The following is a 16,203-nucleotide window of genomic DNA, read 5'->3' as shown; positions in this document are numbered from 1 at the left end:
CAGCATTTATAATCCCTATGGGCATATAATGTTATATTGCAATGCCGTTTGGTCTTAGAAATGCAGGTGCTACATATCAAAGACTAGTCAATATGATGTTCGAGGAACAGTTGGCAGACACCATGGAAGTATACATTGATGACATGGTGGTGAAGTCAAAGAAGGCGGAGGATCACCTTAAGGATCTAGAAATAACATTTGACATCCTCGACAAAAACAAAATGAAGCTAAATCCTGCTAAATGTGTATTTGGTGTCAAATCCAGAAAATTCCTGGGGTATTTGGTAACCAAAAGGGGAATAGAGGCGAGTCCAGAGCAAATCCAAGCCATCTTAAACCTCAAATCTCCAACAAACATCAAAGAGGTACAAAGATTAACAGGAAGGGTGGCAGCACTTGACAGATTCATATCGAAATCCTCCGAAAGATGTAAAGATTTTTATGACATCCAGAGGAAAAACAATAAATTCGAGTGGACGGAGAAACATGAAGCTGCTCTCACCGCTCTAAAGGATTACTTATCCTCAGCCCCCGCTTTGATGAAGCCTGTAGATGGAGAACCATTGATCCTCTATCTAGCCGTCTCCCTCACTGCCTTGAGTGCGGTCTTGGTGAAAAATCACGAAGGTACTCAACATCCCATTTACTATGTAAGTAAAAGTCTCCTCGATGCCGACTCCAGGTACTCTCACCTAGAAAAACTTATTCTTGCTCTAATCATGGCTTCTACTAAATTAGGAAATTATTTTGAAACTCATACAATTGTTGTAAAAAACTAATTATCCCATAAAGAATGTCCTTAGAAAACCAGAAATGTCGTGTAGAATGGCCAAGTGGGCTGTAAAGCTAAGTGCGTATGATATTCAATATGAGCCTTGAATGCGATTAAGGCACAGGCACTAGCAGACTTTGTGGCTGATTTCAGTAGCGAAATAGAAGAACAAACCAATCTTGAAGTTCAACAGCTTGGAGAGACCAAGGATCCTTGGACACTCTTCATTGTCGGAGCCTCAAATTTAAAAGGAACAGGATTGGGAATACTACTGAAATCGCCACAGGGGGACATACTACCCCATTCGATAGCTTGTGAATTTCAAGCCACTAACAACGTGGCAGAATATGAGGCACTCATCGCAGGTATACAACTAGCCAAATGTATGAGAATCAAATATCTTCAATTTTTTGTAGATTCATTATTAATTGCTAATCACTTTAATGGCTCATATGCAGTCAAAGGTGAGAAATTAATTAAATATTTTCATATAGTAAAGGATCTTGCAGGATCCTTCGATTATTTTACAATTACGCAGGTACCAAGAGAAGAAAATGCAGGGGCCGATGCCTTAGCAAACCTAGCTTCAGCTTTAAAGCTTCCAGAGAACATAAAAATCCCTATCATCCACGTTCTATCCCCTGCAATTGAGGAATGCCAAGAAATGGAAATAGATGGGAATCTACACATGGATCCTAAGGATCATCCTCTTGATCATTCATCCTGGACCGTTTCGATAATGAAGTATATTCAAGATGGAGAAATCCAAAAAGAAGAGAACCCCAAAGCTTTTAAGGCCAAGGTATCACAATATACTATTGTACGTAATATGCTATATAAGAAATCCCTTGAAGGTCCATATTTAAGGTTCATCGAATGATCTGAGATCCAAGAAGTGCTGAAGGAATTCCATGAAGGAGATTGTGGCAACCATACATGGGGCAGAGCATTATTCTCCAGGATACTAAGAGCCGGATACTTCTGGCCTACTATGAAGAAGGATGCTATGGAGAACTCCAGGAAGTGTGATGCTTGTTAGAGGCATGGTAACATTCTACATCAGCCAGCAGAACCCTTATATCCCATCGTCTCTTCATGGCCATTCATGAAATGGGGAATGGCTATAGTGGGTAAACTCCCTACAGCTCTAGGGCGAAAAGTTTTCATGTTAGCAATGACAGACTATTTCTCTAAATGGATCAAAGCTGAGGCTTTCCCTCAAGTTAGGGAAAAGGAAGTTATATCCTTTATCAAACGTAACATTATAACCAGATTTGGAATTCCTTCTGAAATTATTTGTGATAATGGTTCCCAATTTATTGGGAAAAGAACTACTAACTTTTGTAACAGTTGGGGAATCAAGATGATCACGTCAACACCAGTCCATCCACAAGCAAATGGCCAAGCAGAATAAACCAAAAAAATCATCATCAACAACCTGAAGAAAAAGCTTAGAGCAAAAAAGGGCAAATGGGCTGAAGAACTACCCTACGTGCTTTGGGCAAATAGGACAACTCCAAAGAATGCCACAGGACAGACGCCGTTCACATTAGTCTTTGGAGCTAAGGCAGTGATCCCCACAGAAATGGTGTATCCAACAGCAAGAACAAGCATCCGTGATCCTCAAACAAATAACGAGAATCTTGTCCAAGATCTAGATACTGTGGAAGAACTTAGAGATCAAGAAAGATTCAGGATGGCCACCTACCAAAAAAAGATGGCTGATGCCTACAACAAGAATATCAGAATTAGAAGATTTGAAGTGGGAGATTTAGTTCTTCGAAAGGCGTTCCAAAATACAACTAATCCCGCTGACGGGAAGTTAGCACCCAAATAGGAGGGTCCTTATCTAATTGAAGCCGAAGCTGGAAAGGGCATATCGTTTAATGAATATGGAAGGTGACATACTCCCAAGGTCTTGGAATGCGATTCATCTAAAAAAGTATTTTTGTTGATCAGGATCCTAGATCCTAGTCAATTACTTCAATCCATTAATTGGTAAAATTTTACTTTATGTTTATATACGTGATATTAGATTCTTATTTTGTCAAATATGTCAAGTTGCAAAAATGCCGAGCAATAGGGCCCTCAAGTGGAAAAAACGGGTTGGCCAACTCTCTCCTAAGTTTAATCGGCCTTGTCGCCAGGTTTATAAGGTCTTCACCTTATCTCCCGAATTAGGGTTTCCACACCCTCGCCTGGAGCGCACGATTATCCGGGTATGATTGGAGGCTGTGGGACCAGTACACTATACGTGGATGAAAATTTCATGGCTAAAAATCATATCTTGGATCCTACGTATTAAATGGTAGACGTACCATATACACAAGTTAAGGTCAACGCCAGGGTAGGCTCGTCACCGCGTACAATTGGGCCAACGCCAAGGATTGGCTCGTTGCTCGTATTTATTGGGCTTGTCCCCACGTTTTATTGGGCTTGTCCCCATGTTTTGTTGGGCTTGTCCCCAAGATTGTTGGGTTTAAATCCAACTTTGCTAACTATAATGTTCTCTTTTGATGATTTATTTTAACAGGTAAATATCATGAAAAGAAAAGTTCTAAGGATTGAGAATCCTCTATCCTAGTGACACAAATTATAAAGCTGAAATCAAAAGAGTCATATTATTATAAGCAAGAGTTGATCCAGGCTTCACCAGCAAAACGTGGACCATCCACCCAAATCAGGCTAGGTCAAAGTTATCATATGTCCATGCAGAAATTTAAAAGACAAAGACGGTTAAGGCTTCATCCCCATAAAGCTAAGGATCCCTCCACCCTAACTACCTTTGATAATTGTCTTAAGGATCACAGATCCTGAGGATTACAACTACTATTGTCCACATAAACACACCAACAAAAAACCATTTAAACTTCATAAAAAATGGGCTCTGGCCTTGTCTTTATATCCTTCATCGCCCATTTGCACCCTCACTCATTCGCCACATCACCATCACCTTCACCAGCCTCCTTGACCTCCAACGCATCATCCTTGACCCCGCTCGTCCGAGCATCCTGGATCCTCTTCTTGGCCCTTGCATCCTCGCTCTATTCACCAAAGCCAGCCAATGCCTTCTCCCACATAGCCACATTCCAAGTGGACCTATCGAAGTTAGGATCCTTAGCCTCTACAACCATCTTGATCCTGGCTGTGAGCACCGCCTTACTAGCCCACACTTTGGCCTGCTCCGTAACCTCCACCACCAGCTCCTGAGCCCGAATGTCCGCAAGAGCCAGCTTGTCCTCCAGAGCTTCCTTCTCCGCTTGAAGTGCTGCATTGAGCTTGTCTTTCAGGGTTATGCCGGCACGATATTTGGTCAATTTCTTCTCTGTAGTGGCCACGTTCTCGTCATACAAGTCTTTGAAGTTGGAAACGGTCTGCAACAAATTTACAAGTTAAAGATACAACCAAAATATCTACAACTATGGATAAAGGATCCTTACTTCTGAAAGTTGATCAAACACATGTTGGGCATCGTGGACCTCCACGTCAGGATCTCTCTTTCTCTTCATGGTGGCCTTGGAACGGGTAGTCATGGTCTTTGGAGGTGCGAGGCTGGAGCTTTTCATCGGCATTTTCTCAGAAGAACGAGATGAAATGAGGCTATCGACGACTTCCAACTGGAATTGAGCCAGTAAGTTCTTGGATGGCTTGGATGATGGTTTCTGTACACCTGCCAGAAAAAAGATAAGTTCCTTATAGTCTATTGTTTTCTTTATTTTTATTGATAATCAATAAACCAATTCTAACTTACTAGACATTGTTTCTGAGGAACGTGCAGTCTTCTCGTCTGAGTCGCTTAACTCTTCACCAACAATTTTGAAGGTTCTATCAAAAGGATCCAGAGACAGAAATGCCTTCGCCTTCTCAACACCGTCTGGATCGGCAGCAAGATCTGAGAAGTTGGACACTGCATAAGGAACAACGAACCTATAGTCAAACAAACAACAAAATAAGGATCACCTATCCTCTGGATCCACTATCCTACCCCTCAGGATCCAGTGAGTTGGTAATGAATTCTCGTTTGGGATAGAGTCTCAAAAAACAAAAAAGAACTGGTTCTTCCAACTTTGATCATTGTGAGTGGTCTTGTTGATCGGAAGAGGCTGGAAAGGTATGCTCTTGAAGAGGAATCTGCTGGAACCGTGAGTGACAATGCTATACAGGTAGGAAAGGGCCGAAAGAGTGAAGTCAAGATCTTTCTCTTCAATCAATCTTTCAACAGTGTGTAAGGTTCTCCACATCATTGGTATAGCTTGAATATAGCTAATACAGGTGAAGGAAAAGAAAGTGGTTGTAAGGTCGGGAAATGGATATGAAAAGCCCAGAAAGAACGGGAGTGTTGGAAAGCAAACCCAATCGGTCGAGATGTAGTCACTCTTTATTTGGGGGTCGTAGGGTCTAAAAACTGTACCCTCAGGAAAACAGTTAGAGATACCGTGGATTTCCTCGTCGGTAAACTTGAAAATCTCTTGTTGGTGCATGATGTCAGTAGTTCAGTGTCTAGTGTCTGTAATCGCGTTTGTAATGTTTTATGTTTTGTATAAGCGAAGTTGCTAACAAGTTCGCTGATATGGGCGAACTTGTTAGACAAGCGAAGTTAGTGACAACTTCGCCTGAACATGCCAGGCGAAGTTGTCGTGATTATATAAGCCATCTGTTACGGCTTATTCGATATAGAAGTTAATAGATTACAAGTTTGTGTATTCGAGAGAGAGAGTCTGTAATCAAGTGATCTTCGTATCACGTGTTTAAGGTTGGTATACAACGTGTTTGATTATCGTATCGTGTGTTAATCGTATTGTTTTCTATACTCGTAACGTCTTACGTAGGGATTCCGCACCTACGTAGTACGCGATATCTCGTGTAGATCCGGCTGGGAACCTACAATTGGTATCAGAGCTTTTGCTCGATTGTGTGGTTCGGGATTATCACGCGGGTATAGAAATCGTTCCGTTCGACTATTCGCGGGATGAGTTTTCTGAGCTTTTGTGCTATACACTCCTCCTACAAGCTTAAACAACCCATAACACCTTCACAAACCTCGAAAAACCCAGAAATCTAATCTGCAGAAACTTCGTGTTCATCAGGCGAAGTTGCCGTCACTGTTGGTAGGGTTTCGGCGAAGATATAAGGTTAAGCGAAGTTATCCACAACTTCGCCTACCTCTTCAAGTTCGCTTACCTCAAGCGAAGTTACCCTCAACTTCGCCTTCCTCCCAAGTTCGCTCAACTTAAGCGAAGTTATCCTCAAGTTCGCCAATCCAGCGAATTTAAGAAAGTGAGCGAAGTTACAAATTCACGCGAAGTTAAGTTTTAAGCGAAGTTATCCACAACTTCGCCTACAGAGCTGTTTGAAAATAAAATTTTTGATTTTCGGATTTCCTTGAGTTTTGAGAAAGATGTCTTCAATAAACATTACTGAACTGGTAAAGATGGAAGTAGAAGCAGGTTCGGCTACAAAAGCACCTAAGATGCTTAAGAAAACTGATTATGTAGCGTGGAAAGATCGTTTTGAACAATATGTCAAGTATCAAGAAGCGAAGATGTGGGTATGCATACAAGATGGTTACATTCCACCTACTGCTGAGTATGAGGGTCGTGATCAGATCAAGAAGTACAAAGAGATGGAAGATGAAGAGAAGAAAATGTATGAAGCCGAAAGCAAAGCTCATGCAGCAATTACAATGGCTCTTCCACAAGAGATTTTGCACACTTTCAGAAAGTACAAGACTGCTAGAGAACTTTGGGAAGCTCTTGAAAACCGTTTTGAGGGCAATGTGGGAATTCGTGCTTCGAAGATTAAACTTCTAAAAACCCAATTCTCGGTCTTCAAGTATCTGAAAAACGAATCACTTGATGATATCATCACCAGATATTATCATCTGATGACTGAACTCAACAACTATTCAATTGCATACAAAGAAGATGAGATTGTTGAGAAGCTTCTTGATGCTCTCCCACCAAAATGGGAGATGTATACAGTGTTGATGAGAGAAGATAAAGACTTTGCTGACTATGACCTGGAGACAACAGTTAACAAGCTAAGAACATTTGAACTGAATATGGTACGAAAGGAGACACCTACCGATCAGGTTCAAGATCCGGGTATGTATGGGGCAAAGGTTAACTCAGGATCAAGTTCGAAAACGGAATCATCTGCTTATTACTCTAAGGGAGAGTCAGGCGCGAGCTCAACACATGAGGGACATGTATCTCTCAACATGAACGGTGATGTGTGCTATGTAGCTGGAGGGTCAAATGCTTCTCAACCTCAAGCGACCAAGAGTAGTTATTCCCCAAGTGTTTCAAACAACAACTACTCGAAGATGCCCATGAGTGTCAAATCTGCTGAACAGCAGTTTGCTCTCTATGCATATTTTATTGCTTCGCATGAGAACTACATTCAGGGAAAGATCGTTGATCCTGCAGTTTTGGATGAAGACTATGACCAGATCGATGCTGATGATCTGGAGGAGATGGATCTACAGTGGCAGATGGCTATGATTGTCAGAAGGGTGAAGAGGTTCATGAAGAAGACTGGCAGGAAGTTTGTCGGAGAGAGGCCAGGGTTTGATAAGACGAAGGTTCGCTACTACAACTGTCAGCAGAATGGCCACTTTGCAAAAGAATGCAAGAATGAACGTGTAGAACGCAGTCAGAACAGATCTACACAGCAGAGTGGTAGTGGTAATGACTATAGAGCCATGATTTCCAGACAGAACGAGGAGTATAACTGGAATCTGCATGTTGAAGAAGTATTTGAACAGGCCAACTTGGCAAACATCGAAAATGCAGATAGTGAGAAGGGAACTAGCGAAAATGAAGCGTACTTGGCAGATGTAGCAGACCAGCTCTCCGAGGTAAGTACCGAACTCCCTTGTACTAAGTGTGAACAGCTGTCTGAACAACTGACAACTCTAACTAATCAGTTTGTTAGTTTGGATGCGCAATATAAAACTTTAAAAGAAGATCATCATTTCACTAAAGCTAGAGAAAATAGTTACAAAGTAAAAATTAAAGCTAGTGAAACAGATATTAAAAGTCTTAAAGCAAAGCTTGCTGAAAAAATTAAAGTGATTGATCTTAGCTATGAAGTTCTAGAAGAGAAAACCAAACTAATAGCTGAGAGGGAAAAACAGATAGCTGATCACCAGGTAAAAGTGGTGGAACTTAACAGGAAACTGGAACAATTCAGAAATTCCTCCGCTATACTTGATCACCTCGTTAGTGATCAAGGTTCTCCAAAAAGGGGAGGAATTGGTTATCATGAAGTTCCACCACCTTTCAATCATAATTACACTTTTGACCCTAGTAATCAGAAATCTGTCGTTGTTGACTATGGTCAGACAGTTCCGGTTAAAGTAACGATTAAAGAACCAGAAGTTAGTAAGCCTGTTGCAAGTGTTAAGATTTCTGCTCCGAGTCCTGTCTCATCTAACTCGGACAAGTCTTCTGAGTCGAGTGAGACAAATCAGGAGGAAGTGTTACCAAAAAGTGGAGAGAAAAAGAAAACATCTGAAAAGAAGTCTCCACTAAACCCGTATGTCCCACCATATGTGAGACAAGCGGGCAGTAATACAGCCTCAACATCTAAGACAACTTTTGATAAGAAAGTTGAAAACATGTGTTGTTTTAGATGTAATCAACAAGGACATCTTGTTGCTGATTGTCCTCTGAAGCAAAAATTCAGAGGTGTAAGGCCTTTAAAATCTGAGAAAAGAGCTAACAGTAATCAATTTAATGATAAAACTGAAAACCCATCGAATTTCAAAAAATGGACTAATCCAGGTTTTCAAAGAAATAGATCTCAGTTTTTCACTGGTAACACCCAAACCATAACTAATAATTCATTTAATTCAAGACGGTTTGGATGGCCTCATAGACAATCCACAAGAAGGTATCCTGTTAGGACTCACAAAAATGATTATGATACTAACTTTGGACAGCCAAGGTACGGGATGTATCGACCCAAGACCAAGAGGTCTTGGGTCCCAAGATTCTAATAATCTGCTTTAATCGTGCAGGAACAGTTGAACAGGGCTGCCAACAATCAATGGGTTGTGGATAGCGGCTGTTCCCGGCACATGACGGGTAACAAGAAATTGTTACAAGACTGGAAACCTGTTCAAGGTGGTAGAGTGAGTTTCGCATGAGAGAGCGGTGGAAAGATCACAGGAATTGGGACTGTGACCAACGGGAAGATGACGCTAGAGAAAGTTAACTTTGTTGAAGAACTGAAGCACAATCTGCTGAGTGTTTCGCAGATCTGTGACAAGGATTATACCGTGCATTTCACGAAGAATGAGGCGATAGTGTTGTATCTTGGTTTTAAGATACCAGAGGACTGGATTGTTATGAAGGCTCCAAGAGTGAAGAATACGTATATCATGGATATGAGGTCTACTGAAATGGCCATTGAAGAATCGTGTCTTTTGTCGAAAGCGACTGAATCAGAGTCCGAATTATGGCATAGGAGAATGGGGCACATTCATCTTCGTAAGATGAACTACCTTGTCAAAAATGGGCTTGTGTTGGGGGTTCCCTTGAAGAATTTCAACTTCGAAGACAAATGCTTATCATGCAAGAAGGGAAAGCAACACAAGAAATCCCATCACACCAAGAAGGTCAACTCAATAGTCAGTACCCTAGACCTACTTCACATGGATCTCTTTGGTCCAGTGAATGTAAAAAGTCTAGGAGGAACATCTTACTGCTTGGTGATCACTGATGATTTCTCTCGATACTCGTGGGTACATTTCCTAAAGTCGAAGGATGAAACTGTTCAGATGGTAATAAATTTGATTACCAAAGTTGAGAACATTATGGGAAAAAGAGTTAAATACATCAGGAGTGACAATGGGACTGAGTTCAAGAACTATCAGATGGAGATCTTCTGCCTACAGAAGGGGATTGAACACCAATACAGCGCACCGTATACTCCGCAACAAAATGGAGTGGCTGAGAGGAAGAACAGAACTTTAATTGAAGGAGCCAGAACCATGCTGGCTGATTTGAAACTTCCCGTGGTGTTCTGGGCTGAAGCTGTTGCAACAGCCTGTTATATCCTTAATAGAGTGTTAACTGTTAAAAGATTAAATAAAACCTGTTATGAACTAATGCATGGGAGAAAGCCCAACTTGAGTGGTCTTGAACCATTCGGATCCCCGTGTTCGATATTAAAGACCAATTCAAAATTTGGTGAAGTAGCTGACGAAGGAATCTTAGTCGGATACGTTGTTGGGACTCCCAACAGACGGGTCTTTAATACATCGACCAGCAAGGTTGAGGTGGTGTGTAACACTGATATCACAAGTTACAAATCACCAAAACCAAGCACGGGACCCGCTGGGGTTTTTGACTATGATAGACTTTTTAAATCTTTTAACATGCCTTATTTGGATTTTGCAGAAGATGAGGTACGAATTGCTACGAAGATGATATGCGATGAGGAAGGCACTTTGGTGCAAAGACCATAGTATGATGAATGTCCGCCTTCCTCGTCAAATGCTGTCAATACCCCTACTGCCTCTACTGAAGAGGAATTCATCAATCCGTTTCACTCTCAACATCAATCAACCATGGATGAGCTATCTTCGAACTTGGAAGATAATCTAAATATCAGTTCGGTTCCGACTACGAGAATTCACAAAAATCACCCGTTGGAGAATGTGATAGGTGATCTGTCCGCCGGTATACAAACAAGAAAAAGCGTGAATGAGCACACCTGTGTTTACACAAGCATTAAAGACACGGGCATTATCAACGAATGCTTGTACACCTGCTTCATCAGCCAGATTGAACCAAAGAACTATCAAATGGCTCTTAAGGACAGCTCGTGGGTCGAAGCCATGCAAGAAGAGTTAGCTCAGTTTAAGAAAATGGAAGTATGGAATTTGGTTGAAAAACCGAAGAATGTGCATGCGATAGGCACAAAATGGGTCTTCAAATGCAAGAGAGATGTGAAAGGGGTTGTTATCAGGAATAAGGCGAGGCTGGTTGTTAAAGGCTTTAATCAACAAGAGGGGATTGATTACAATGAGGTGTTTGCTCCTGTGGCAAGATTGGAAACCATTCGACTGTTTTTGGCATTTGCTGCTCATAAGGAGATGAAAGTTTTTCAGTTGGATGTGAAGAGTGCATTCCTAAACGGTAAAGTCGACGAGGTTGTGTATGTTGAGCAACCTCCGGGTTTTCCTGACCCTGACTTTCCCGATCACGTGTACAAGCTAAGTAAAGCGCTATATGGACTACATCTGGCACCTCGTGCCTGGTATTCAACCTTATCAGATTACTTGCTTGAGAATGAATTTGAAAGAGGTAAAATTGATAGCACATTGTTCTTCAAGAGAAAGGGTAGCGACTTCCTACTAGTGCAAGTCTACGTGGACGACATTATCTTTGCTGCATCAAAGGTCGCCATGTGTCAGGAGTTTGAGGCCGTCATGAAGAAGAGATTTGAAATGAGTGCTATGGGTGAACTAACTTTCTTTTTACGATTGCAGGTTGATCAGAAGAAAGACGGGATGTTCATTCATCAGACGAAGTATGTCCATGATGTTCTCAAACGCTTCAAGATGGAGGACAACACTCCATATGATACTCCAGTCTGCGTCAATCACAAATTGGGTGCTGATTCAGACAACGATGCAGACGTGGACCCAACCCAATATCGGGCTATTATAGGTTCTTTAATGTACTTAACTGCTTCTAGGCCTGATATAATGTTTGCTGTTTGTCTTTGTGCACGCTTTCAGGCAAACCCAAAAGAATCTCATTTGAAGGGTGCGAAGAGGATACTGCGGTATATCAAAGGCAAGCCGAAGCTGGGGTTGTGGTACTCAAGAGGAGGAGACTTGGAGCTAGTCGCTTACACAGATTCTGATTATGGAGGGTGTAATCAGAGTCGGAAGTCTACAACTGGTGGATGTCAGTTTCTTGGTGGCAGACTAGTGTCGTGGCAATGCAAGAAGCAGACCTCAGTCGCAATTTCAACCTGTGAAGCAGAATACATGGCAGCATCCAACTGCTGCTCCCAGGTTCTTTGGATTCAACAACAGTTGCGCGACTATGGTCTGAATTTCTCACTTACTCCTATTTGCATTGATAACACAGCTGCTATCTCAGTAACTAACAATCCCGTAAAGCACAGTAAAACTAAACATATTGACATACGTCATCATTTTATACGGGATTGTGCTGAGAAGAAACTGATTGTGCTCGAGAAGGTTGATACGTTAGATAATTTCGCTGACTTGTTCACGAAAGCGTTTGACAAATCTAGATTTCAAAACCTTGTTGAGCTGAATGGGATGATCAATCCCGAGTAACCGTGCTTTCTATGTTTGATTAAAAAAAAAAAAAAACGTCACTATCGCTTAGAATTATGTCGGTTGCCTTAGTTTGATGGACATTTCTTCGGATATGTTTGGTCCTCATTTCTACTTGTAGAATCTGAGGATAGCCATTAACCAGATGACTGAGAGTGACCGGGGCGGTTTATGATGTGTTTTTATTCTTTCGTTGAAAATTAGTCGATCATACTTAGTTAGAAGGACACATACTTGTATGTGGTCGATCCAGCTGATCCTTTGGATCTTCGGGATAGCCGTTCACCTGAAGACTTTGAGTTGGTCGGGGCGATTGATGTTAAAATTTTTTTCTTTTTTCTTTTCGGGAAATGAAATTATTTTTCAAGTCTACTACTTCGTAAGAAGTTACTTTACTATGTTTAACAGAAAATTGATCCAACCTTGAAAAGTGATAGATATACTGATTCTGTGTGCTTAACTAGTGAAGTTATTAGGCTTAAAAGACTTTAGAACAGTCATTGTATGTCATGGTAGCTTTTTATGGTGCGTAAAAGTAGAAGTGATACTAACTAAATCTACTCGATTTTTTGTGGAAACTCCTTAAGAGTCGTGCTTGTCTTCATACATATCTTTCCGAATGATAGGCAGAAAAGCGATTACCCAGTCATACACGAGCCCGTGAGTGTTATGAATCCCGTGAAGATAGCGTGTCAAGACGCTGCCGTGATCCAGATTCGGGACTTGCGGTTATTTTCTACTTGAAGTTGTGTATATACATGTTAGATTAAAAAAAAAAAAATTTTCTAGAGTTCATAATGATAATGATTATCAATCAAGACACAAGAAGGTGAACGGGAAGCAGAGTCTAATATCGAAGAGTAATTACTACTTAATCAGACACTACGGGTCAAGGTCAATTCGGGGTGACTTGGGGAAAGCCAAATACGCTTTGAGAATAGATTGGAGACATCATAATCTCTGAGTTGTTGCCCACTTAAGTTTTGAGCTTAATTGAACCTAACTCGTATCACAGAAACGATGAAAACCATTTTAAGTAGATTACCTGCTTACAACCTGTTTCTTTATGTCATAATACAGCTGAACACGGATCTGTATGACAGTCACGAAATTAGTATGATTCCTGTTCGGATCTTTTCTAAAACATGGTAGTCCCTGTCGAGACTGAAATTTGATCCCGTGTACCTTTATTTTAAAAGTTTTTCTATTTTTGGAGTTGTATGATTTTATACCTGGTTACTTGGTCTTGATCGTATCATTTAACGCTTTAAAGGATGTTTTAAAACTTTATTGCAAATTGTTCAAATTATGGGGTTTGTTTTGAAAAATTTTAATATCAGCGAAGTTCTGCATAACTTCGCCTTATAGGCGAAGTTATCCACAACTTCGCCGATACATCTGTAGCCCTATATAAAGAAGTTTTAAGGTCAAACAGTTTCATAATTTTCAAAACCAGCGAACTTATCTTCCTAAACCTAAGCGAACTTATCGTATAATCCATCGATCTTGCAGTTGTTCATTCTTTTCCGATTCTAATCCGATTAAAGGTGTGTAGGGTTCTTTTATCATATAATCTCTGTCTTTTGAGGTTAAACATCGGTCGTTTAGACACGATTAACGACCTCGATCATTCGAACCTTAAACACTCAATTTCAAACCTGTTATTACGTGTTCGTAATATACCTGAACGTATAAAACTTCATAAAATCATGTGTTACGGAGTCCTCGATCTCCAATTTCATCATCTACACGTCGTTCAACAACCTTAACTGTTGCCGATTCGAATTCGGCGAAGTTACAGTTTAGGCGAAGTTATTCGTAACTTCGCCTGAGGTTTAACTTCGCCTGAGGTTTATCACAAGAGGCGATGTTGTGATTAGGCGAAGTTCTCATTAACTTCGCCTGGACCATTTTACATAACAGTTATCAGACGAAGTTCAAGTTGAAGCGAAGTTGTTTCCCAACTTCGCCCCACCTTTAACTTCGCCTGTACATAATAGATCACAACTTCGCTCATGGTAACAGGCGAACTTGTGATTCGCTTTGACGTTTATCTAACTTAACCTGTTTGTTGCAGATATGGATGTTGTTGCTGGAGCAGGTGGTGCAGGAGGTGATGACGGAGGTGATCAACAAAGACAGTTCTTCCCGGGTCACAACATGTATATCACCTTAGACCCGGAGGCGAGCGGAGTTGATGATTTCCGCGAAATCATCACATTTCTGTTACGCTCGAGGATATTCCACGCCATTACAACAACTCTGCCGATATCCTTACCCAACATTGAGGATTTCTGGCAGACCGTGGAATACGACTGTAGAGTCGAACCCCGGTGATGCGAGCAACAGTAAACAATCAAATTGTTCAGTTCTCTTCTGAACATATCCGGGCGGCTCTGCGGTTTAGAAACGAGACAAGGGATGACCCGACAGAGTTTGTAGCTCCTTTCCGCGATGGAGCATTTTTGAGGATGGGTTATTCTAGTCCATTGGGGGATTCGCAGAGAAGGAAGGGTTTTCTGCTTGACCAGTGGCGCTTTCTCATGCATGTTATGATAGTATGCATGTCAGGGAGAAAGGCGGGCACTGATGGCATGGGCGCGACCATGCAGTCAGCGATGACTGCTCTGACTTACAACAAGCGATTCAGCTTTAGTCAGATGGTCTTTTATGAGATTGATCGTCAACGAAGAGCGATGGCGCGTGAGCGATTCATCATGTATCCAAGATTCCTACAAATGATCTTGAATCATGTTGCTCCAACTCTTCCTCAGCGCCATCCGATCCGATATGTAGAGAGTGTGAACAAACGGATCTTCGCCCAATGTCGATCCTCCAGTGCGAGGAGCAAACCTGAGCTTCGTCCTCGCCATACTCCACTCTTTGGGTACTTAATCAACCCGGGGTATGTGCCTGCTCGTGGGGATGAGTTTAGGGACCCGGCACCACAACAGGCAGGAGCACCTCAAGCTATACCTGCTGCTCCTGTTGTGTCACCGGAGGAGAACGTGGACCTTGATGCAGAATTTGGTGGTCAAGGCTTCTTTGATATGGATCGGGTGGATCCAGAGGAGAACGTTCAGGTCCCAGTTGAACGTGCCTCGACTGTGCATGTTACTAGGGCAGCTACAACGGTGGCTGGCTCAGATTCTGATGATGAAGTGGCAGAGGCTAGAAGGATTATGGTGACTCGAGAAAGACTACATGGGAAAAGAAAGAGAACAGATGATGATAGCGAGTCAGACTATGAGGAAGATGTACAACAGTTGATAAGGAGGTCAAGAAGGGAACGGATAGGTGCAGGATCGGGAGCCGGTGAGAGCTCTAGAGTGGTACGTTTCACTCCACCAGCACTATCCGGTATGACAATGGTTCCCTCATCACTACAGGTTACAAGGCCAAGCGCTACGGGTGTTCCCGTGGTGGCTACCTCATCTACTTTTGGCCTCCCACCCACTACTTTCCACCTTTCGGCTCCGGAAATAGTTTCGTTGCCGCCTCCGACCGTTACTCCATCGGAGGTCGTGGCACAATTTATAGAGTCGACTGTTGTAGCCACTGCAGGGCTATCTGTAACATCCCGAAAATCCCAAAATAATATTAATTATATTACTTAATAATAGAGGGAAAGTTACTCGGGTTATCAGGAATTAAATAAAAGAATAGAGGGTGGTATGGGTCGGGCTAGTGTCGGGTAATGGACGTGGGTTATGGACTAGGATTAATAGAGATGGGTTAAATGAGAATGGGCCTTAGGTCCATGGGATTTCAGGGGTATAAATATCCCCTAAACCCAAAATATCTTTCATTTTCACCAAACTCCCTAACACTCCAAAAACACACACTAACTTCGCCGCCGGACCGAAGGCAGATCCGGGCAGATCCGACAGACCCGAGTGAGAGAGAGAACGATTAGTGGTGATAAGCAAGTAAACGAGATCCAAACAAGCCCAAAAAGGTATGATTCTTGATCCTTGAGGTTTAAAGATCCAAGCTTTTTAGTGTATAAGCGACCAAAAATGGTCGGGAAGCGTAGTGGGTGATATTGAACCATAGCAAGGGTGTTAAAATCGCTCAAAATGCTGAAAAGAAACCGAACAGCGGC

This window comes from Bidens hawaiensis, unplaced genomic scaffold, assembly GCF_021521415.1.
Source record: "Bidens hawaiensis isolate Kalapana, Puna unplaced genomic scaffold, B.hawaiensis_p1.1 tig00016992_1, whole genome shotgun sequence".
Taxonomy (NCBI): domain Eukaryota; kingdom Viridiplantae; phylum Streptophyta; class Magnoliopsida; order Asterales; family Asteraceae; genus Bidens; species Bidens hawaiensis.
The sequence above is the reverse complement of the archived record's forward strand: the minus strand, read 5'-3'. Positions refer to the sequence as shown.